Source organism: Lactuca virosa, chromosome 1, assembly GCF_052849685.1.
Source record: "Lactuca virosa cultivar CGN04683 chromosome 1, Lactuca_virosa_CGN04683_v6, whole genome shotgun sequence".
Taxonomy (NCBI): Eukaryota; Viridiplantae; Streptophyta; class Magnoliopsida; order Asterales; family Asteraceae; genus Lactuca; species Lactuca virosa.
The window spans coordinates 183800096-183824001 of NC_136426.1; positions in this window are offsets into that span (position 1 = coordinate 183800096).

Consider the following 23906-nt stretch of genomic DNA (forward strand, 5'->3'; position numbering starts at 1 on the left):
CGGGTACAGAGAGGTTGTCATGAATGAGGCTCACAAGACGAAATACTCTGTTCACCCCGGTTCAGATAAGATGTATCTGGATCTCAAACAGCTCTATTGGTGGCCAAACATGAAAGCGGAGATTGCAACCTTCGTGGGCAAGTGCTTGACTTGCGCCAAGGTGAAGGTGGAATATCAGAAGCCCTCAAGTTTACTTCAGCAGCCAGAAATACCTGAGTGGAAGTGGGAAAGGATAACCATGGATTTTATCACCAAATTACCCAGATCTCCAAGTGGGCACAATGCCATATGGGTAATCGTCGATCGGTTGACGAAGTCCGCCCACTTCCTGCCAATCAAAGAAAACTTCAAGATGGAGAGACTCACACGAATCTACATTCAAGAGATAGTTCGCCTTCATGGGGTACCTGTATCTATTATCTCCGTCCGAGATAGCAGGTTTACCTCGAGATTCTGGCAATCACTACAGAAGGCTCTTGGAACTAAATTGGATATGAGCACGGCTTATCATCCGCAGACTGATGGACAAAGTGAGAGAACAATTTAGACATTGGAAGATATGTTGAGAGCCTGCGTCATCGACTTCGGCGCGTCATGGGACACTCATCTTCCTTTGGTCGAATTTTCCTACAACAACAGCTACCATACCAGCATCAAGGCTGCACCGTTTGAAGCCCTCTATGGCCGCAAGTGCAGATCCCCTCTGTGTTGGGCTGAAGTGGGTGACACGCAGCTAGTCAAGGATCAAGTCCCCGACAGCACTCTCATTGGTCCCGAGAATATCCGAGAGACGACTGAAAAGATCATGCAAATCCGAGAACGATTGAAAGCCTCACGAGATAGACAAAAGAGCTACGCCGATAAACGACGAAAACCCTTGGAATTCCAAGTCGGTGACCGCGTCCTTCTGAAGGTCTCGCCCTGGAAAGGCATGATACGTTTCGGAAAACGTGGAAAGCTAAACCCAAGGTACATTGGACCATTCGAGATCCTTGCTAGGATCGGTCCCGTAGCATACAATCTCCAGTTACCTCGAGAGCTCAACAACATCCATCTTGTCTTCCACGTGTCGAAACTAAAGAAGTGTCTGTCCGATGAGACACTTGTGATTCCTCTCGACGAGATCGAATTAGACGAGGGTCTACACTTCGTGGAAGAACCTGTCGAAATCATGGATCGGGAAGTCAAGCGTACAAAACAGAGTCGCATCCCGATAGTGAAGGTCCGCTGGAATGCCAAGCGGGGTCCTGAATTCACTTGGGAGCATGAGGATTCAATGAAGCAGAAGTACCCCCATCTCTTTCCAAATTCATGATTGTACTTTATCCTTGAATTTCGGGACGAAATTCCCTCTAACGGGCGGATGATGTGACAACCCGGAACTTCAATCTTGTACAATTAATCAATTCAATCAATATTCAACTTGTTTTGTCGATTTCTAGTACTATTCAAGGGTTCGTTTAAGTGATTCTAAGATTGAGCATGACCAAGGTTGATTCTAGGAATGAGTCAGCAAGTCGTATACTGTCAAAATAAGGCCATACATACCTTTGGAGGGAGTGTACGGCCGTACACATGGGTGTGCAGCCGCACACACACCTCCTGGCAGCACACTCACTTTTGACAGCGCTCACACTTCTATATAAAGGGTAGACCCCTTCCCTTTCATTCCTTTAACACCTTGGCAGCACACAACACCATTTCTCTCAAGCGTCTTCAACCACAAACCCTCCCATGGCTTCAAAAACGTGAGTAATCCATCCCTTCACTTGTTGTGCATGAAGGACCTCTTGATCTAGGCCTTGAATCATGAAAGTCTTGTCATGTTCTTCATCTCTTTGAAGGAGTGCGACCACACACTCATGTGTGCGGCATCACACTCATATGTGCGGCAGCACACTCATATGTGCGGCAGCACACTCCTGTGTGCGGCAGCACACTCATGTGTGCGACCACACACTCATGTGTGCGGCAGCACACTCCTGTGTGCGGCAGCACACTCCCTTGTGCAGTAGCACACACATGTGTGCGACCATACACACACACCATAGGACCACAAACCCATTTCTAAGACCCTAAACTTGTACTACAACCAAGTATGGGCTTAGGACACTTCATGGATGCAAGTATGGACCTTGAAAACACCTCAAAGGCACCTTCCATCATGAGTGTACGGCTGCACACCCATGGCCGTACACACCTTTAAGGTGGCCATACACCTCCCTCATGCAATCCTTTGAGGTCCTAACACTTAGTGCAAGTAGTCCCAAGTTCTTAGAGTGGTTCTTCATCACATCTAGTGGTGAAATACCATCATTTGACTCCTTTATGTGTCATTACTTGTTGATTAGGATCAAATCGTGTTCAAGGCTTCACTTGAACATCCCGCATTCTGTATCGATCCTTCATTCAAATCACCCGAGGTGAGTTCATACCCCTACATTTTCCGTATTTTTAATGTTTCCAGGGGGAATACAAGCTAAACATAAATGTTTTCAAAACTCATGAAATTCTCATACTTTAACCCTTTTGTACTGTGTTGAGCATAAGGGACGTTTTCCCTAAACTTGCATGGGTTTTCCGGACTCGCTAATCACTACGTTTTACATGCAAACTATAATCGGTATAGTTTGGGATTTTTCTAAACATAACAAGTATAGAAACTTTCACTACTAAACGTATGCACTAAGACATAAATAGTTTACAGTTTGCATGACTACTTTATCGCGTTTTCATAACTGTAATTATCACCACAAACAGTATACATTCGGATTTTCACTACGGTAGAACGCTACTACACTACATGTAAACTAGATTGTACGATACTGTGAGGCGCTACTTCACTACTGTACCCTTAGGTGTAAAGGGATAAATCCTATCATAGTATAACCAGAGTCTCCTGGAGGGAGAGCATGAGATTTGTGAATAGATCTATTCGGGACTGACAATCCCACACCCGAACTGCTAGCTACAGTTGGGCAGGCATGCCCAGGGTGACAAATGTCATTTAGCGCGACGCCTGAAGAACGTTGGAAAGGTCTCTAGTCATATCAAGCATGGTTATACGACTCACATTATGTATAATTCACCTTTAGTTTACAATCTGACACTCTTCAACGGTTTTATTTATACTAAATAGAACTAAAACACACTACGTATACTGGCCAAGCCAGGGTTTTCAAACAGAACCAATGATGCTATGGCTTTACATACAAAATATTTATACTTCATGATTAGCTTTAGCTAGTCACATGAGGTAGTATATTCGCATATCACTACAGTTTTCAGTAACGAACATTCATGGTTTTATACGTAATCGATAACGCTACATTTTCACTAAAGAAAATATCAGATTTTCTTGAAACTATACAAACATTTCGGCTAGCTCATCAACAACTTTCCATTACAAATTACTGCTTATGAATTCAACAGCTTTATGCTGATATTTTCAAACTGCTTGTATTCTCAGGAAATCAGTAGACAGGTACCTGCTGCGTTTTTTTTAGGAGTGGCAGCAATAAGAGTTTAATGTTTATATTCATACAAATTATATGATGTAATTCAAACAAGTTCCAGACGATTTCCAAATTGACTTAAACATTTTTGTTTAAGTTTTCATTGTAATGGTTGCGTTGCTATGATTGCTATTATACATTGGTTGTGATGCTATACATGACGTCCTCCACCCCGGAACGTTTCCGCCATCACGGTTTCGGGGTGTGACAAGTTATGCATGAAACGAAAAAGTAATCATATTTACAAGTTGTATTGTATCAAACCCAATAACGTATTCGTTTTAACGAGTTCTATCAAACCCTAAAACTTATTTTAACGACTTGTACTCTATGCAATTAAAATTGTACCGGTCCAAACGGGTCCAAGAACCGGAAAACCTGGACCTGGACCCGGACCCGGACACGGACATGGACACGACTCATCCGGTCCGGTCCACTGTCCACAATATTCTCCATAACCGGTCCGGTCCAAGAGCCGGTCCGGTCCGGTTCGGTCCAAATGCTCACCCCTAATCTAGATCATATGCATAATACAACATAAATTAATGCTTTTATTAATAGCTATAAAGGAGGTAGAGTGTCTCGTTACTGAATTTCTTTTAGCTAGCAATCTACGATATCTTCTTTAAGATATAATTGTCTTTTGATATATTTTTAATTGAAAAATAACCCACATACAACTTTACTTATGTCGAAATTTTAATAAGTCATTTTAAATTTCTAAATTTACATCCAAATCTTATACATCTTGTTTTGAAGTAAACTATATTTAACAATAGTAACTTTTCTTGGAGATTTGTTATCATCAATATTATTTAAGTGTAACGGGATTACTTTGTTGACCAAAAGAGATCTTGATAAATATTAAACAAGTAAGGAATGTGTGGAGTACACACTTGTTTAAGTTTGATCAAGTTTCAAAGTACACTGTTATTTAGGTGTGAAGCCCCTAAACGAACAGCGGTCCGGGGGCAGCGCCCCTGGGAGTGGGGTCTAAGGGGCAGAGCCCCTAGCTGGGGTCGAGCTATATTATGACAGTTTTTTATAGTTTAATGACAGTTTAGATGACATTTTAGTGTGTTACTATATTAAAAATGCATCCGAAAATCGGATTTTCAGAGAATGGACCATTGTTTGACCCTTATCCAAACTTTCGTTTTTATGACAATTTTTTATAGTTTTATGACAGTTTGAAACTGTCATATGACAGTTTTCAGACAAAGATCATAAATTCGGTTTTGGTCTTATTTATGGTATATACGAAACTATCTTCACAACATTCTAAGTTCTTGTCTCTCTGAGTCTTATCCGATTAAAGAATATTGGGAGTACCACCCAAATGCTTTAATCTGAAAGTGTTTAACACAATTCTCAGAATTCCAAGCCTTTCTATACCCCATTTTTATAACAAATATTAAATGAATTCTGCGATCATGGCGAGTGGTGATTATGTGAAAGAAATGACAAGTAAGTTTGAAAAACTGAACAAGTTTGAAGGGCAAGATTTTCATAGATGGCAGAAGAAGATGAAGTTTCTCCTTACCACTCTAAAAGTGGTGTATGTTCTGAGTACACCCATGCCAGTCTTACCAGAATCTGTTGAAGATGAACCTTTGGAGGCAACAAGAAGAAGATCAAAGTGGGAAAATGATGATTACATATGTCGTGATCATATTCTCAATGGTTTGTCTGACTCTCTTTTTGATATCTATCAAAATTTCGAATCTACAAAAGAACTGTGGGATTCTCTTGAATCCTAGTACATGGCTGAAGATGCTTCTAGTAAGAAGTTTCTTGTTAGTAACTTTATGGGTTACAAGATAATTGACTCTAGGCTTGTTATGGAACAATTCCATGAAATGTTAAGGATTATGGGACAGTTTGCTCAACACAATTTGAAAATGGATGAAGCCATTTCTGTGACTGTGACCATTGACAAACTGCCCCCTTCCTGGAAGGATTTTAAACACAATCTGAAACATAACAAAGAGGAATTGACTTTGATTCAACTTGGAAGCCATTTAAGGATTGAAGAGTCCATAAGGACTCAAGAACTTGACAACAATCCTAAAGGCAAGAACCAAGTTGGTTCCTCTTCTGTGAACATGGTGGAAGGAGAAAGTTCAAAGAATCCCAAGAAATCTAATGGAAAAAGGAAGTTTAAAGGGAAGGATGACAAGTCTTCCAACAAGAAGGCTAAGTTGGTTTGTTGGAATTGTAACAAACCGGGTCACTTCAAGAAAGATTGTCGTCTTCGCAAAGTGAACAAGGATGGTGCTGGACCTAGTGGATCCAAGGATCCAGAAAAGCAACAAGGTCAGATTTATGTTTTCATGCAGAATTCTAAATATATTCAGAATTATATTTCTGTGATTTCTGAAGCATTTTATGTGCAGGATGATAATGGTGGGTTGATTCGGGAGCAACAAGTCATGTTTGCAAAGATCCATATTGGTTCAAGGACTTTCAACCAATTGAAGATGGATCTGTTGTGAAAATGGGAAATGTTGCAACTGACTCAATCAAGGGCATAGGATCTGTTTTACTTGCTTTTACTTCTGGGAAATGTTTGTGTTTGAACAATGTTTTATATGTTCCAGGGATTCGTAAGAATCCCGTGTCTGAAATTGTATTAAATAATTGTGGTTACAAACAAGTGTTAGAAAGTGACAAGTATATCTTGTCAAGACATGGTTCTTTTATGGGATTTGGCTATGTATATAATGGAATGATAGGCATAATATTAATTATCCTTCTAGTGATAATTTTGTTTGCATGGCTTCTAGTAGTACTAGCAATAATTTTCATAAATCTGAATTATGGCATGCTAGACTAGGACACATTCATTAGAAGAGATTAAAAGACATGTCTAAAATGAGTTTAATTCCTGCTTTTGATATGCAAAATAATGAAAAATGTAAAACATGCATGCTAACTAAAATCACTAGACAACCTTTCAAAGATGTTGTTAGGGAAAGCAAGGTGTTGGATCTTATACATAGTGATTTATGTGATTTCCATGCAACACCTTTCCTTGGAAACAAGAAGTATGTTGTTACTTTTATTGATGATGCCTCTAGATATTGTTATATCTATTTGCTACATTATAAGGATGAAGCACTTGATAAATTTAAAATTTATAAACAACAAGTTGAGCTTCATAAAAATGAATTAATAAAAGTATTGCGTACTGATAGAGGTGGTGAGTATTATGATCCAATTTATTTTGAATCAACTGGAATAATACGTCAAACCACAACTCCATATACACCACAACAAAATGGTGTAGCTGAAAGGAAGAATAGGACTTTGAAAGAAATGGTTAATTCCATGTTGTCATATTCTGGTTTAAGTGAAGGGTTTTGGTGTGAGGCAATGTTAACTGCATGTTACATCTTGAATAGAACTCCAAATAAAAGGAGTAAGAATACTCTTTATGAACTTTGGTGTAAAAAGGTACCAAATTTGAGTTATCTCAAAGTTTGGGGTTGTAGAGCAGTTGTAAGGCTCACTGAACCCAAAAGGAAAACATTGGGTGAGAGAGGTATATATTGTATCTTTATTGGATATGTTGAGCATTCCAAAGCATATAGATTCTATGTTTTAGAATCTAATGACTCTGTGTCTGTAAACACAGTGATAGAGTCAAGAGATGCTATCTTTGATGAAGAAAGATTTACATCTATACCTAGACCAAGGAACATGATTCATTAATCTTCCAGCAAGAGTACTACTCAAGCTGAAGATGTTTCTGGTGGTGCAAGTTCTGTACCTGAACCTAGGAAAAGCACCGGAGCTATAAAAGCTAAGTCTTTTGGATCTGATTTTCAACTATATTTAGTTGAAGGAACAAGGAATGAGACTATTTCTCAACATCAATATTGTTTTAATATTGAAGAGGATCCAAAGACTTTCAGTGAAGCTATGGCTTCTAGGGATGTTCATTTTCTGGAAAGAGGCAATTCATGATGAGATTGATTCTATCATGCATAACAATACTTGGGTATTGGCTGATTTACCTCCTGGTTGCAAGGCATTAGGATGTAAATAGATCCTCAAAAGAAAAATGAAGGTGGATGGCACAATTGATAAGTATAAAGCCAGATTGGTTATCCAAGGCTTTAGACAAAAGGGAGGCATTGATTTTTTTATACTTATGCTCCTGTTGCCAGAATTTCTACTATTAGATTATTATTAGCTCTTGCAGCTATACATAATCTTGTGATTCACCAAATGGATGTGAAAACTACATTCTTGAATGGTGACTTGGATGAGGAAATATACATGAAACAACCTGAAGGGTTTGTGATGCCTGGAAATGAACACAAAGTTTGCAAGTTGAAAGAAATCATTATATGGTTTGAAACAAGCACCAAAACAATGGCATCAAAAGTTTGATGATGTTGTCTTGTCTAATGGTTTTGCATTAAACCAAGCTGACAAGTGTGTATATATCAAATTTGATACTTCTGGTAAAGGAGTCATGATTTGCTTATATGTAGATGATATGTTGATTTTTTGTACTGATTTAGAAGAAGTTGATAAAACCAAGAAATTCTTATCATCTAGTTTTGATATGAAAGACATGGGGGAGGCTGAGGTAATTCTTGGTATAAGAATTAGAAAAGGAAACAATGGGATTTCAATTTCTCAATCTCATTATATTGAGAAGATATTGAAAAAGTTTAACTTTGAGAATTGTTCTCCTGTTAGCACTCCTATAGATCCTAGTCTTACTCTTCTACCTAATAAATGATCTCCAGTGTCTCAACTTACATACTCAAGGGCTATTGGTTGTCTAATGTATGTCATGATTAGTACCAGGCCTGATATAGCATATGCTGTGGGAAGGCTTAGTAGATATACTAGTAATCCTAGTTCACATCATTGGCAAGCTGTGAGTAGAGTATTCAAGTACTTGAAAGGGACCATGAATTATGGTTTAACTTATAGTGGATATCCTTCTGTTTTGGAAGGTTATTCAGATGCCAGTTGGATTAACAACTTAGAGGATCACTCCTCTACTAGTGGTTGGGTGTTTCTTCTTGGAGGAGGTGTCATTTCTTGGGCATCTAAGAAACAGACTTGTATTACTAACTCAACCATGGAGTCTGAGTTTGTTGCTTTGTATGCTGCTGGTAAAGAAGCTGAGTGGCTAAGAAATTTGATTTATGAAATTCCATTGTGGCCTAAACCGATATCTACTATTTCTATCAGATGTGATAGTGTTGCAACCTTGGCTAAGGCTTATAGTCAAGTGTACAATGGAGAGTCTATACATTTAGGTGTTAGACATAGCATGATTCGTGAGCTCATCATGACTGGTGTGATATATGTGGAGTTTGTAAGAACTCAGTTAAATTTAGCCGATCATCTAACCAAAGGGTTAGCGAGAGATCTTGTGCACAAGGCGGCTGTAGGGATGGGCTTAAATTCCACTTAAAATCTTTTATATTGAGATACCCAATTCCCATCTAATGTGATATTAGATGTTGGATTCAATGTGGAAAGCTTGATATTTGAAGATTGGAACACATTATTATCATCATCCCAAGGTATGTGTTCAGTACTGCAAGTAAAGGAGGTTGAATTTATATTCTTAATAGTTCTTTTGAAAAATTGCATTTGCACGTACAAGAATAAAAGGACTACTTATATAAGCATGAAGTTTAGCTGCTTCAAGAAGTTAGGACTTGACTTTGATATGCTTATTGAAGGATGGGACACAAGCTAGTAAAATATAGTTTCAAGTTAGAACTTATGAGAATGTAAACTGTTGTGTGTATTATCTTCATGTATTCACTATGGATAGAAAGGGTTCAATCCTTAGTGACACCCTGATATTCGAATATTTGAATTGTGTAATATACTAATGTGAAATTCAATCGTCACGACATTTCATTTATGCATCAGTTTGTTGGTGTTATGTTTCATTTTAAGTTAATCAAGATTACACTTAAATGGGGGAGGTTAGTTGGTGATTTGTTATCATCAATATTATTTAAGTGTAATGGGATTACTTTGTTGACCAAAAGAGATCTTGATAAATATTAAACAAGTAAGGAAGGTGTGGAGTACACACTTGTTTAAGTTTAATCAAGTTTCAAAGTACATTGTTATTTAGGGATGAAGCCCCTAAACGAACGGGGTCCGGGGGCAGCGCCCCTAGGAGTGAGGTCCAAGGGGCGGCAGCCCCTGGCTGGGGTCGAGCTATATTATGACAATTTTTTTTTTATAGTTTTATGACACTTTAGATGACAGTTTAGTGTGTTACTATATTAAAAATGCATCAGAAAATCGGATTTTCAGAGAATTGACCATTGTTTGACCCTTATCCAAACTTTCATTTTTATGACAGTTTTTTATAGTTGTATGACAGTTTGAAACTGTCAAATGACAGTTTTCAGACAAAGATCATAAAGTCGGTTTTGGTCTCATTTATGGTATATACGAAACTATCTTCATAACATTCTAAGTTCTTGTCTCTCTGAGTCTTATCCGATTAAAGAATATTGGGATTACCACCTAAATGCTTTAATCTGAAAGTGTTTAACACAATTCTCAGAATTCCAAGCCTTTCTATACCCCATTTTTATAACAACTTTTGCTTTTTATATATTTCTGTAGTTTGGATTGGTTCTTTATCTCACGGCATGATTATTTTGACGGCCATTAACAATTATTGTCTCTTCATATTTAAGATAGTAATATTAACTTATGAATATGAACATTTATAATAAGTTAATTTTTATAATTTAAACATAACCCATTACTATTGTGGATAATCATCTAAAGTGCAACCTAACTTTTTCTTTTATAACTTAGTTTAACATCCATTATCTAGTAAATTCTAAAAAAATATTGTTTTTACATCATTGTCCCTGAACAACCAAAAATATCAAGTTTTAATTTTTTTTATTAGACTTTTTTTTCAGGATTCCACCCCTCGGAAGAGTTTTAATTCTCAAACTATCACCATTCATTATTAAAAACAAAAAAAAAACAAACAAAAAAACTAAATAAAAAGAATAGTATATAATAAAAAATGAGTAGAACCTTCGTAATAAAAACAGTGGCCACATTTTGTTCATTTACAATAACCTTAAAAATAGAAAATACAAACCTCTTGAAATCCTTCAAATATCAAAGTTGAATAAACAGACCATTAACAATTTGTAAACACACATTTAAAAAATAGATAAAATCGAACATTTGAGCCATTGTATAACCTGATTATATTAAGAAACCTACATCACAAAATGATTCATCCAGTTATACATCCAGTCCATTTGTCCATCTTCATAGTGTGTTTCGTCTTCCTTCCAAATTTTCCCTTAAAATCTACCCAAATCCAGTCAAACATGTCACAACTAGCACTTGTGGCTAGGAAATTCCGTCCTCAGGTAAGTAAGGACTATTGTGAGATTTGTGCTAACACTCCTAAGTGTTCAATATGAGTTCCTAAGGAGCCATAAAGTGTTAGAATGCAAATCTCTCCAAGTATAGTGAATCTCTCCCAAATCTCTCCAAGTATAGTGAATCTCTCCCAAATCTCTCCAAGTATGTGAAATCTCTCCCAAATCCCTCCAAGTATAGTGAATCTCTCCCAAATCTCTCCAAGTATGTGAAATCTCTCCCAAATCTCCCTAATTATGCGAAACCTCTCCAAGAATAGTGAATCTCTCCCAAATCTCCCTAAGTATGCGAAATCTCTCCAAGAATAGTGAATCTCTCCCAAATCTCTCCAAGCATGTGAAATATCTCCCAAATCTCCCTAAGTATGCGAAACCTCTCCAAGAATAGTGAATCTCTCCCAAATCTCCCTAAGAATGTGAAATCTCTCTAAGAATAGTGAATCTCTCCCAAATCTCTCTAAGTATGTGAAATCTCTCCCAAATCTCTCCACGTATCTCAAATCTCTCTCAAATCTCCCTAAGTACCTTCCTTAGTCGAAAACAGCTCAAAACCGGAAGAGGAAACCCCAAAAGGACCCTTTTGGTCCGGAACCTCTTGGTCCGGAACCCTCTTGGTCCGGACTCCTCTTGGTCCTGAACCTCTTGGTCCGGAACCCTCTTGGTCCGGAACCCTCTTAGTCCGAACACCTTCTAAGGAACCGGGAAGGTTCTCACCTTCGGAACACCCTTGCTTCGGAATTTCTAGTCGCTTCGCATCCTCGGTCCGGACTTACCTGATCTCGCACCCGACTTCGAAAGTGGGCATCGACTTCGGAATCCGAGAAAGTGCTCCGGAAGTTACTGTTTGCTTCGGAACTTGTCCAGCGACTCCAGAACTCCTTGCCACCCAGCTTCGGACCCTTGCAGACCAAACCCTCCACTCCAGAATATGAAATGTAGCTTCGGATTTCACATAATGCCTCCGGAATTCACCTTTTAGCTCCAGATTTTGGACTATTCCGGACCTTTTTATTATTTTAAGGTATTTTGAGGTCGGGAATCCCACCCAACTCGTGTTTTTCTTAACTAAGACCCCTAAAGCCATTATTTTATGCTAAAATTAATTATTTTAAGCATATTTTTCATAAAAATAAATGTTTGGGATTTAGGAAAACCTTATCCTAAATCAAGAAGAGGACAAGGAAGTTGACTTTGTGATTTGATGAAATTTCTCATTTCCCATGCAAATCATGGTATTTCATGCTTTACCCACCAAATATCCATGCATCGACCACCAGATCCCCATGCATCAAAGATTCCTTTCCTTTTCTTATACTCCAAAACCACGTCAGTAAGGAGTTTAGACTTCACATATTCTCTCACTTTTCTCATTTCCTCTCAAAACTCATCTCCAAGCAAGAACAAGAACTTGCTGAAAACAAAATTCTCAATTTCTCCCTGGAGTTGTAAGGTAAATTCCTCCACTCATCTAATATTTTATAATATTTCAAGATGAATCCATATTATTTTATTCATAATAATATGTGAAAAATCACCTTTAGGATAACTTTCTCCCAAGGAAGTTCTTCATCTCAGCCAAGAGTTTAAGCTTGAGATCTTCACTCCATAGCTCCAGACAACTCCTCAACTAACTCAAGGTGAGCTTCATACCCCACCTTTTCAATATTTTAATGTTTTTGGGGGAGAGTACAAGTCAAATCTTGCCAATATACTTGAATAAATGCTTATATACGTATGATTGTATGTGTGTGTGAAATATTATTAAATTAATATTTTAGTAATATACTCACGAACGTAAGAATTCTCAATTTAATGAATAACAGAGGATACTTTGTGTACAAAAGAGCCTCCCAACTATTGGATGTGTCCAACTTAAGCCCTTTATCTATGCTTTCATGTCTAGAAATAAAACTTATAAAAAGGAACCTTGATAAGTTGACACTTATTCTAGTGATTTTCGAAAATAGGAACTTTGTGACTATTTTGCAAACTATCAGGGGGTATTATATAAATATTCAATATAAAAGTTTGCGTCAAGAAAATACACAAATAGAGCCTTTATGACAGAAATATTCGCATGTCATAAACTGCTGTCATAAAACCCCCAAGAACATAAGTAATGTTCTATGTGTCATAAAACAGAAAATGTGTGTCATAAACGGTAGTTATAAATTTATATAAATTATAACTTCACACTTTTTCTCTTGACTAAAATGACTTATTTTTCAATAAACGAAAAGGAACGAACACGAGCACCTAGTTAACGAGCACAATCATCGATATGGAACGAGAACGATATGTTTATTCAACAAGTACGAATTTTATTATTTATCTAACAAATAATGGATCCCTAACGATTGCTCAAAAGGTTGTTAATATTCTAGTCAGACAAATCTCACAAGTACCTAAATATAAAAATATTAGTGTACGTCTAAGTCCTGTAAGGAGTTATAGATAGTCTCCTAGAGGGAGAGCGGGAATTTGTGTATAGATCTATACGGGGTTGACACCCCGCACCTTCGTTGTTCGCTACAGCTAGACAGGCCAGTCTAGGGTGACAAATGTCTTATCCAAACCGAGGGCGCCTGAGAAACGCCAAAACAGGCACTTCGTCAGATTAGTATGGTTATAACGACTCACTAGAATATGTTATATTAACTAGAAATTTATGTAAGGAAAACCTCATAAATAAACCTTGGCACGTTGTGTTGACTGTCCTACACGTGATAGGTGATGGTCCACATTTGTTGTGTTGACTGTCCTTCTTCATCGCGCAGAATGTCCACAATAGTCATGTTGATTCTTTCTCCTACAAGTATAGAGTCGTAATACTGTTATTTTTACAAATTAAAAAGCGTAGGACTCTATGGAAAACGTTTGTAAACGATTTTGATAACGATAAACTAACCCACACATATACATAGTTGGAAACTAGAACTTACGATTATTTTATAGCAGAAAATATAGGATTTTCTGGGGAAAACGATTTTTCTACGATTTCGATAACGATAAACTAGACCTTACGAATATTTCATAGCAGAAAATATAGGATTTTCTGGAGAAAACGATTTTTCTACGATTTCGATAACGATAAACTAGAACGCACACACTCAATTTTACTCAATAAGAGGAACAAGATTTTCAACCATATTTCCTTTTTGAAAATAATGGATTTTTCTTGAAACGGTTGATTGTTACTATCCAAACGAACTATTCTCGGACACAGCTCGCCTTTACAAATCACACTACTTTTCAAAATCACTCCTTATAAGGATGTACAAAAGTAATGTCATGCACACACACATCCATGATTTTCAAGGCAAGACCTCAAACGATTTCATAGAAAATATCGGATTTTCTGAAAGTACAATAAGAACGATTCTAAACAAGTGTAAACGATTTTATACACAAAACTGCTTATGAACTCACAAACTTTTTAGTTGACGCTTTTCAAAACAACTTGTATTCTCAGGGATCTAGTAAGCAGGTAACAAGGGACGCGGATGCAAGACTTTTAGCTGTAGCTTGGATTTTTCTGCTTATGTCTCTTTTATGTAACTCGAAGAACAAATACAATATGTAAACAATGTAAGTTTGTTATCTCAATGTATGATGTTTGGATTGCTCTGTTTCATTTATATTCAATTGTTATGATACTGCACAATGAAGTCACCCGCCTCCGGATGTTTCCGCCGTCTGGTCCGGGGGTGTGGCAGATTGGTATCAGAGCATTGTTTATAGTGAACTGGTATATCTAGCCATACAAGATATACAACTATAAATACAATGGGACTAAAACACACTCTGCCTGAAAGTATACTTTTAAAAGATAAATATTTTATGAAAGTATACATATCTACTAACACAATATCATAACGAGAAGAAAACAAAAGTAACTAAAGGTTGAACACTACAGTCAAACCTGGGCAGTTATGTAATCGTATTTGGGATAAATATAGCCTGATCGACTATATTTATTTGAGATATGACCAACATGTGCTTGGAAGTGATGGTGGTGTAGCAACAAACCTAGAACCTACCAACTATGAGTACAAGAGAATACTAGAATCGAACATCAAGTTTAAAATACTATAGGAGTATTTTAGGATACTATAAACCCTTCCCACACCAAAACTTTCCTCGTATATCTCGTATCTCGATTCTCGCACAAACTAGTAGTTGATAAATTACGGATGGGGCAAGGAGAGACCAGAAGAAGTCCATGAGGAAAAACCCATAAGTGAATCCCAAGGAATACCAAGAGATGAATCGTGAAAGGGAGAATTTCGACTAAATGCCAAACAAGGATGAAAGCGCCAAGGGAACTCATAGCAAGCTTACTCCTATTGGCAGAAGACCCTTTCACCTCTCTCTTCCCAAATACATAAACATCCCATGTAGACACTTCTGGAATAGACATACCTAGAAACAAAAGGATACCCATGCAAAAAGAAGTTGAGAAATTGGCTCATATCCAATTTAGGGCGCACCTTCACGAAAGACACCAGATCCACAATCGATGTGCACCGAACTCCAATAGCCAACACCCTCACGAATCAGACATCACATCTGTTTAGACCATAAGTAACCCAAAGTGACTCCCGGTTTCCAACCCTCTGTCATGAAGTAATGGAGACCATAAACAAAGGCCGATTTATGGGAATGTAAATCTGATCCCCCAACAAGTAACCAGAACACCATTCCAAATGCCTTGCGAAACCCAAAAGTAGAACCAGAAAACTAGGCAGACCATATGCACTCCTTAAAAGAGGAAATGGTCATGTGGAGACCACAACTCATAGCAACCAAGGCTAGGACAGCCTTAGCAGCGTAAGGAACACAAAAAGGGCACCCTTAATATAAGTGAAATGGCCAAGCACTTTGTGCGCCAAAAGAGGATCACCACACTACTCGCCTTAGGTTCATAATGCCCTTAATCGCAACCAGTAGTAGTAAACCAAGAGGAGTACATCCTCCAAGAATCCATACAACCGAATCCATTAACTATAGTTCTAGCTATGTGCTATTTTGACGGACTTTACGTCAGACAATACATGCCCCCACTCAATACCATAACTGCATCATGGGGATGTAGGTTGACACAATTAGCACCGGTACGTTAAGATTATAGGAATAAACCCACTTGAAACTAGCTACAAGTACTTATGAGCTCACTTTTCGTGTGCGGCAGGGTCATGTATTCTCATGAAGATAACCAGTACCCCGACCATACACCGGTCCTACGAATAGACTCCGCCACTTTCCAAGCCACTGTAACAACGGCTATGGCAGCTGTCATGGCATACTTCAATGCCAACAGCACGAACGGAAATAGAAACAGTATCGATAAATTCAATCGTAACAACAACCAGGGAAACCAACGAAAAACAACTCGCCAATGCACCCTAAAACCTAAACCTAAGATCAAGAGACGAAAGTTCGGAAACGAAAAAGGAGATAGTTTGACTCAAAGGCTTACTAAAAGGAAACAAGTCGGACTAGTCCCTACCCCTATTAACCCTACACCTCCCCCATCAAGACCATCATACCTTGGGAACAATCCACCTTGCAACAAGTGCAAATACCATCATTGGGGAGCCTGCCAGACATTTTGTTGCAAAAGGTGCAACAAGATGGGGCACACCTCCCGCTACTGTAGGGCCCTGGTCCCATGCGTCACTCCACCCCGCAACCCAAAAGTAAGCGCAGTTTGCCACAAGTGCGGTGCAACAGGACATCTCAAGAGAGATTGTCCAACGGAGATGACTAACGAAGGAGTCGATGACTAGACAGGAGTTGACGACAAGGAATCCTACCACAGCTTTTTGTACGTTCCGCGATAAACTTAAGCATCGATCTATCGCAAAAGTTTTTGGTCAAATAAAAACATAATCCAAAAACTATTGTCTCGTTAGAGAAAATCATGTAAATTACGGGAAGCTAGGGATCCTCACGAATGGACCATGATGGTCCCATATGAACGTTAATATCACCTATGATTAGGATTCCACAAGCTATGACCGTGCGATTTCGCCTTACTTTCTGCCCCTGGGCTGAATAACGAGTAGGACAGAACCCCACAGTCAACCATCACTAAAGATCCTAAGATCTTAAGTATGTACGGTTAGGTCACGTCCATCTATAGCGGAAGGACCTGGCGGAATTCGGATTACGAATTCCTTTTCCTTATAACAACACCATCGTGTCGCTAGAACACCTAACAAGCGGAAACGATATAGACCCAATGGTAACAACGAAAACGAAACTAGCAACGATGAGAACACGAACACTAGAACACTTAACAAGCACAAACAAGATAGACCGAATGGTAACAACGAAAACGAAACTAGCAACGATAAGAACACGAACACTAGAACACCTAACAAGCAGAAAAAAGATAGACCGAATGGTAACAACGAAAACGAAACTAGCAACGATAAGAATACAAACACTAGAACACCTAACAAGCAGAAACGATATAGACCCAATGGTAACAACGAAAACGAAACTAGCAACGATGAGAACACGAACACTAGAACACCTAACAAGCAGAAACAAGATAGATCGAATGGTAGCAACGAAAACGAAACTAGCAACGATAAGAACACAAACACTAGAACACCTAACAAGCAGAAACAAGATAGACCGAATGGTAACAACGAAAACGAAACTAGCAACGATAAGAACACAAACACTAGAAAACCTAACAACCAGAAATGAGATAGACCCAAATGGTAACAACGAAAACAAAACTAGCAACGATAAGAACATGAACATAGAACACCCTGTCATTCCTAGCAACCAGTGCTCCTCGAATCGACGTAACAACAAGAAGTCCAATGCCATCAATTGGCACAGACAGGCTTGATCCTCACCTTACAAACCCCGAACACTACAAATAGACTTTTATCCTACTCCACCGGGTAACGAAACTCTTTCAGCTGGTAACGGCAAATCCCTAGCAACCAGACACCTAAGTCCTGGTGTAAGGAATGCCACACACTCTTCCTAGCCCCGAAAGATTTAAAAATCAAGGAGCAAAAGGCATTAAGGGAATCCGAAAGGCTTCCAACCTTCCTCCAAAGGTTCCCAAAACCTCTTGGAAACCTCAACCAAGTGCTAAGCAGAAATAGAATCACCCCGACTCCTGGAACCACCCCAATAACCGAACAACCGATACCACTTAGCACAGTCACAAGAACAGATAGTGTCTGATAATAGGATCGACATAATAGATAAATTAAACATCAGACCCAGTCCTTAACCACAGGAAGCACCTGTGTAACTCGTAAGGGAGAAAGACGAAAACTACCATAAGCACCACTGACTACGAATAAGCCAAACAAACCCATCCTCAAGGATCGATACTCCCTACCCCCAAATCGGAGACATGTTCAACCAACAACGAGGACTGGCAGAGGCCGACCTACCATTAGCTCAGGAAAACTATAGGAAGAAAACTCCCAAGGTAATCTAAGACTCATAAGGTTAATTACACCACTCGCAAACACAACCTTGGTGACCATAGTACCAACTCCTAACGCCCAGAAAACTCTACTTCTAGGACAGCAGGATCCCGATCCCTAGAAGACCATTCAAAAGGCCTCGCCAAGAAAGGGCCCGATAACTCATAGTCTCCGATTAACATAAGGAACTAGTTTGGACATTTCACCTTCCATGTGCTCAGCGCTCATGAGGTCAGACCACCGAAACTCTAGAAATCCCACTTGTCAAGGTCAAGGTAAACACGAACCCACACCCCGAAGAGAAGCATGTGTAGTGGAAATTGACAAAGCTGGATGCCCACTTGCTTCTAATCGAGTATTCATATGACAACAACTACCGCTCGAGCATAGGAGTTGCACCCCTCGAGGCCCTGTGTGGCCAGAGGTGCAGAACATCCTCTGTTAGGCTGAGATGGGAGATACCCAGCCGACAAGATGACAAACGCCCAATAGCACACTCACTAGACCCGAGATTACTCGAGAAACCACAAGAAGGATAGTTGAAACCCAAACACGACCTCAAACATCGTAACACCGACAAAGGAACTATGTAGATAACATCTTAAAACCTTGAAATCCCAAGTAGGGATCAGGGTATTATCTAAGAACTCCCCTTGAGGAAGAGTAACTCGAATCAAAAGGAAAAAGTGAACTAAACTCCCGATGCACCAGACCCTTCGAGATCCTCGCACGGATCGGCCCGGTAGCCTACCAACTCCAATTACCCTCCGAGTTTAGTAACGCACACCTGTGTTCCATGTATCGAACCTAGAAAGTGTCTATCAGACAACCCTCCCAGTCCCACTAAAGAAGACTAAGGTGAACTAAAACCTCCTAATCATTGATCAGCCTATAAAGACAATGAAAGGGAAAGTTAAGTACACAAAACAAAACCGCATCCCGATTGTGAAGCTTCGAGAGAATGCTAGGCGTGAGCCGGGATTCACTTGGGAGCGCAAAAACCAAATAAATCGAAAGTACCTTCATCTATTCCCATATTCATGACTCTATCTTTCGAAAGAATTTCGGGACAAAATTCCCTCTAACGGGGGGATGTTGTCACAACTAGCACTTTTGGCAACGAAATTCCGTCCTTAGGTAAGTAAGGACTATTGTGAGATTTGTGCTAACACTCCTAAGTGTTCAATATGAGTTCCTAAGGAGCCATAAAGTGTTAGAATGCAAATCTCTCCAAGTATAGTGAATCTCTCCCAAATCTCTCCAAGTATGTGAAATCTCTCCCAAATCCCTCCAAGTATAGTGAATCTCTCCCAAATCTCTCCAAGTATGTGAAATCTCTCCCAAATCTCCCTAATTATGCGAAACCTCTCCAAGAATAGTGAATCTCTCCCAAATCTCCCTAAGTATGCGAAATCTCTCCAAGAATAGTGAATCTCTCCCAAATCTCTCCAAGCATGTGAAATATCTCCCAAATCTCCCTAAGTATGCGAAACCTCTCCAAGAATAGTGAATCTCTCCCAAATCTCCCTAAGAATGCGAAATCTCTCCAAGAATACTGAATCTCTCCCAAATCTCTCCAAGCATGTGAAATCTCTCCCAAATCTCTCCAAGTATGTCAAATCTCTCCCAAATCTCTCCACGTATCTCAAATCTCTCTCAAATCTCCCTAAGTACCTTTCTTTAGTCGAAAACAGCTCAAAACCGGAAGAGGAAACCCCAAAAGGACCCTTTTGGTCCGGAACCCTCTTGGTCCGGACTCCTCTTAGTCCGGACACCTTCTAAGGAACCGGGAAGCTTCTTACCTTCGGAACACCCTTGCTTCGGAATTTCTAGTCGCTTCGCATTCTCGGTCCGGACATACTTGATCTCGCACCCGACTCCGGAAGTGGGCATCGACTTCGGAATCCGAGAAAGTGCTCCGGAAGTTACTGTTTGCTTCGGAACTTGTCCAGCGACTCCGGAACTCCTTGCCACCCAGCTTCGGACCCTCGCAGACCAAACCCTCCACTCCGGAATATGAAATGTAGCTTCGGATTTCACATAATGCCTCCGGAATTCACCTTTTAGCTCCGGATTTTGGACTATTCCGGACCTTTTTATCATTTTAAGGTATTTTGAGGTCGGGAATCCCATCCAACTCGTGTTTTTCTTAACTAAGACCCCTAAAACCATTATTTTATGCTAAAATTAATTATTTTAAGCATATTTTTCATAAAAATAAATGTTTGGGATTTAGGAAAACCTTATCCTAAATCAAGAAGAGGACAAGGAAGTTGACTTTGTGATTTGATGAAATTCCTCATTTCCCATGCAAATCACGGTATTCCATGCTTTACCCACTAAATATCCATGCATGGACCACCAGATCCCCATGCATCAAAGATTCCTTTCCTTTTCTTATACTCCAAAACCACGTCAGTAAGGAGTTTAGACTTCACATATTCTCTCACTTTTCTCATTTCCTCTCAAAACTCATCTCCAAGCAAGAACAAGAACTTGCTGAAAACAAAATTCTCAATTTCTCCCTGGAGTTGTAAGGTAAATTCCTCCACTCATCTAATATTTTATAATATTTGAAGATGAATCCATATTATTTTATTCATAATAATATGTGAAAAATCACCTTTAGGATAACTTTCTCCCAAGGAAGTTCTTCATCTTAGCCAAGAGTTTAAGCTTGAGATCTTCACTCCATAGCTCCAGACAACTCCTCAACTAACTCAAGGTGAGCTTCATACCCCACCTTTTCAATATTTTAATGTTTTTGGGGGAGAATACAAGTCAAATCTTGCCAATATACTTGAATAAATGCTTATATACGTATGATTGTATGTGTGTGTGAAATATTATTAAATTAATATTTTAGTAATATACTCACGAACGTAAGAATTCTCAATTTAATGAAGAACAGAGGATACTTTGTGTACAAAAGAGCCTCCCAACTATTGGATGTGTCCAACTTAAGCCCTTTATCTATGCTTTCATGTCTAGAAATAAAACTTATAAAAAGGAACCTTGATAAGTTTACACTTATTCTAGTGATTTTCGAAAATAGGAACTTTGTGACTATTTTGCAAACTGTCAGGGGGTATTATATAAATATTCAATATAAAAGTTTGTGTCAAGAAAATACACAAATAGAGCCTTTATGACAGAAATATTCGCATGTCATAAACTGCTGTCATAAAACCCCCAAGAACATAAGAAATGTTCTATGTGTCATAAAACAGAAAATGCGTGTCATAAACGGCAGTTATAAATTAATATAAACTATAACTTGCCACTTTTTCTTTTGACTAAAATGATTTATTTTTCAATAAACGAAAAGGAACGAACACGAGCACCTAGTTAACGAGCACAATCATCGATATGGAACGAGAACGATATGTTTATTCAACAAGTACGAATTTCATTATTTATCTAACAAATAATGGATCTCTAACGATTGCTCAAAAGGTTGTTAATATTCTAGTCAGACAAATCTCACAAGTACCTAAATATAAAAATATTAGTGTACGTCTAAGTCCTGTAAGGAGTTATAGCCAGTCTCCTGGAGGGAGAGCGGGAATTTGTGTATAGATCTATACGGGGTTGACACCCCGCACCTTCGTTGTTCGCTACAGCTAGACAGGCCAGTCTAGGGTGACAAATGTCTTATCCAAACCGAGGGCGCCTGAGAAACGCCACAACAGGCACTTCGTCAGATTAGTATGGTTATAACGACTCACTAGAATATGTTATATTAACTAGAAATTTATGTAAGGAAAACCTCATAAATAAACCTTGGCACGTTGTGTTGACTGTCCTACACGTGATAGGTGATGGTCCGCATTTGTTGTGTTGTCTGTCCTTCTTCATCGCGTAGAATGTCCACAATAGTCATGTTGATTCTTTCTCCTACAAGTATAGAGTCGTAATACTGTTATTTTTACAAATTAAAAAGCATAGGACTCTATGGAAAACGTTTGTAAACGATTTTGATAACGATAAACTAACCCAGACATATACATAGTTGGAAACTAGAACTTACGATTATTTTATAGAAGAAAATATAGGATTTTCTGGGGAAAAAATTTTTCTACGATTTCGATAACGATAAACTAGAACTTACGAATATTTCATAGCAGAAAATATAGGATTTTCTAGAGAAAACGATTTTTCTACGATTGCGATAACGATAAACTAGAACGCACACACTCAATTTTACTCGATAACAGGAACAAGATATTCAACCATATTTCCTTTTTGAAAATAAGGGATTTTTTTTAAACGGTTGATTGTAACTATCCAAACGAACTATTCTCGGACACAGCTCGCCTTTACAAATCACACTACTTTTCAAAATCATTCCTTATAAGGATGTACAAAAGTAATGTCATGCACACACACATCCATGATTTTCAAGGCAAGACTTCAAACGATTTCATAGAAAATATCGGATTTTCTAAAAGTACCATAAGAACGATTCTAAACAAGTGTAAACGATTTTATACACAAAACTGCTTATGAACTCACAAACTTTTTAGTTGACGCTTTTCAAAACAACTTGTATTCTCAGGGATCTAGTAAGCAGGTAACAAGGGACGCGGATGCAAGACTTTTAGCTGTAGCTTGGATTTTTCTGCTTATGTCTCTTTTATGTAACTCGAAGAACAAATACAATATGTAAACAATGTAAGTTTGTTATCTCAATGTATGATGTTTGGATTGCTCTGTTTCATTTATATTCAATTGTTATGATACTGCACAATGAAGTCACCCGCCTCCGGACATTTCCGCCGTCTGGTCCGGGGGTGTGACAAAACAACATATGTAGTAAACAATCCTACAAACAAAATGTCAAAATGACACTCAGCTTCATCATAAAAGTACAAATCAATGGGTTCAAGAGGAAACAAAAAGACTTAATATGTTTTAAGATATAAAATGATATTTTTACTTGAAGGCCTTTCCTTGAAGCAATATCCTACCAGCTGCCAAAATAACAATTTAACTCATTGTTTAAAACTAAAATGTCGTATACATAAGCCAAATTAACTTAAAAATGAGCAAATTAAAGTGTTTTTTACATTATATTACTTGAAAACACCACCATTTTCTGATTTGTAGACAACATTTAGGAAATGGCAGCTTTAGGTGGAGATTTACCTTCATCTGGTTTGAAAGAGACGGAGAGAAAGAGAAGAGGTCTGATAAACTGAACTCATGGACTTGCATAAAGCATAGTACCCTGCTGAAACTTTCGTCTCCATTATGTCTAGATTTGCGATTTTCGATTTTACAAATAAGTGCAAATGACATAAATCTAATGCATTTGATAAAACTATTGGGTTTATTATGTGTCTATACACACGATCAAGGCATCGTAAACAAAACACGATATATATATATATATATATATATATATATATATATATATATATATATATACATACAACCTAGGATGTAGATTTTACTAGTTATAGAAACCTATTTTTAAAATCAAACAAAAGAACGGATTAAACACTAAC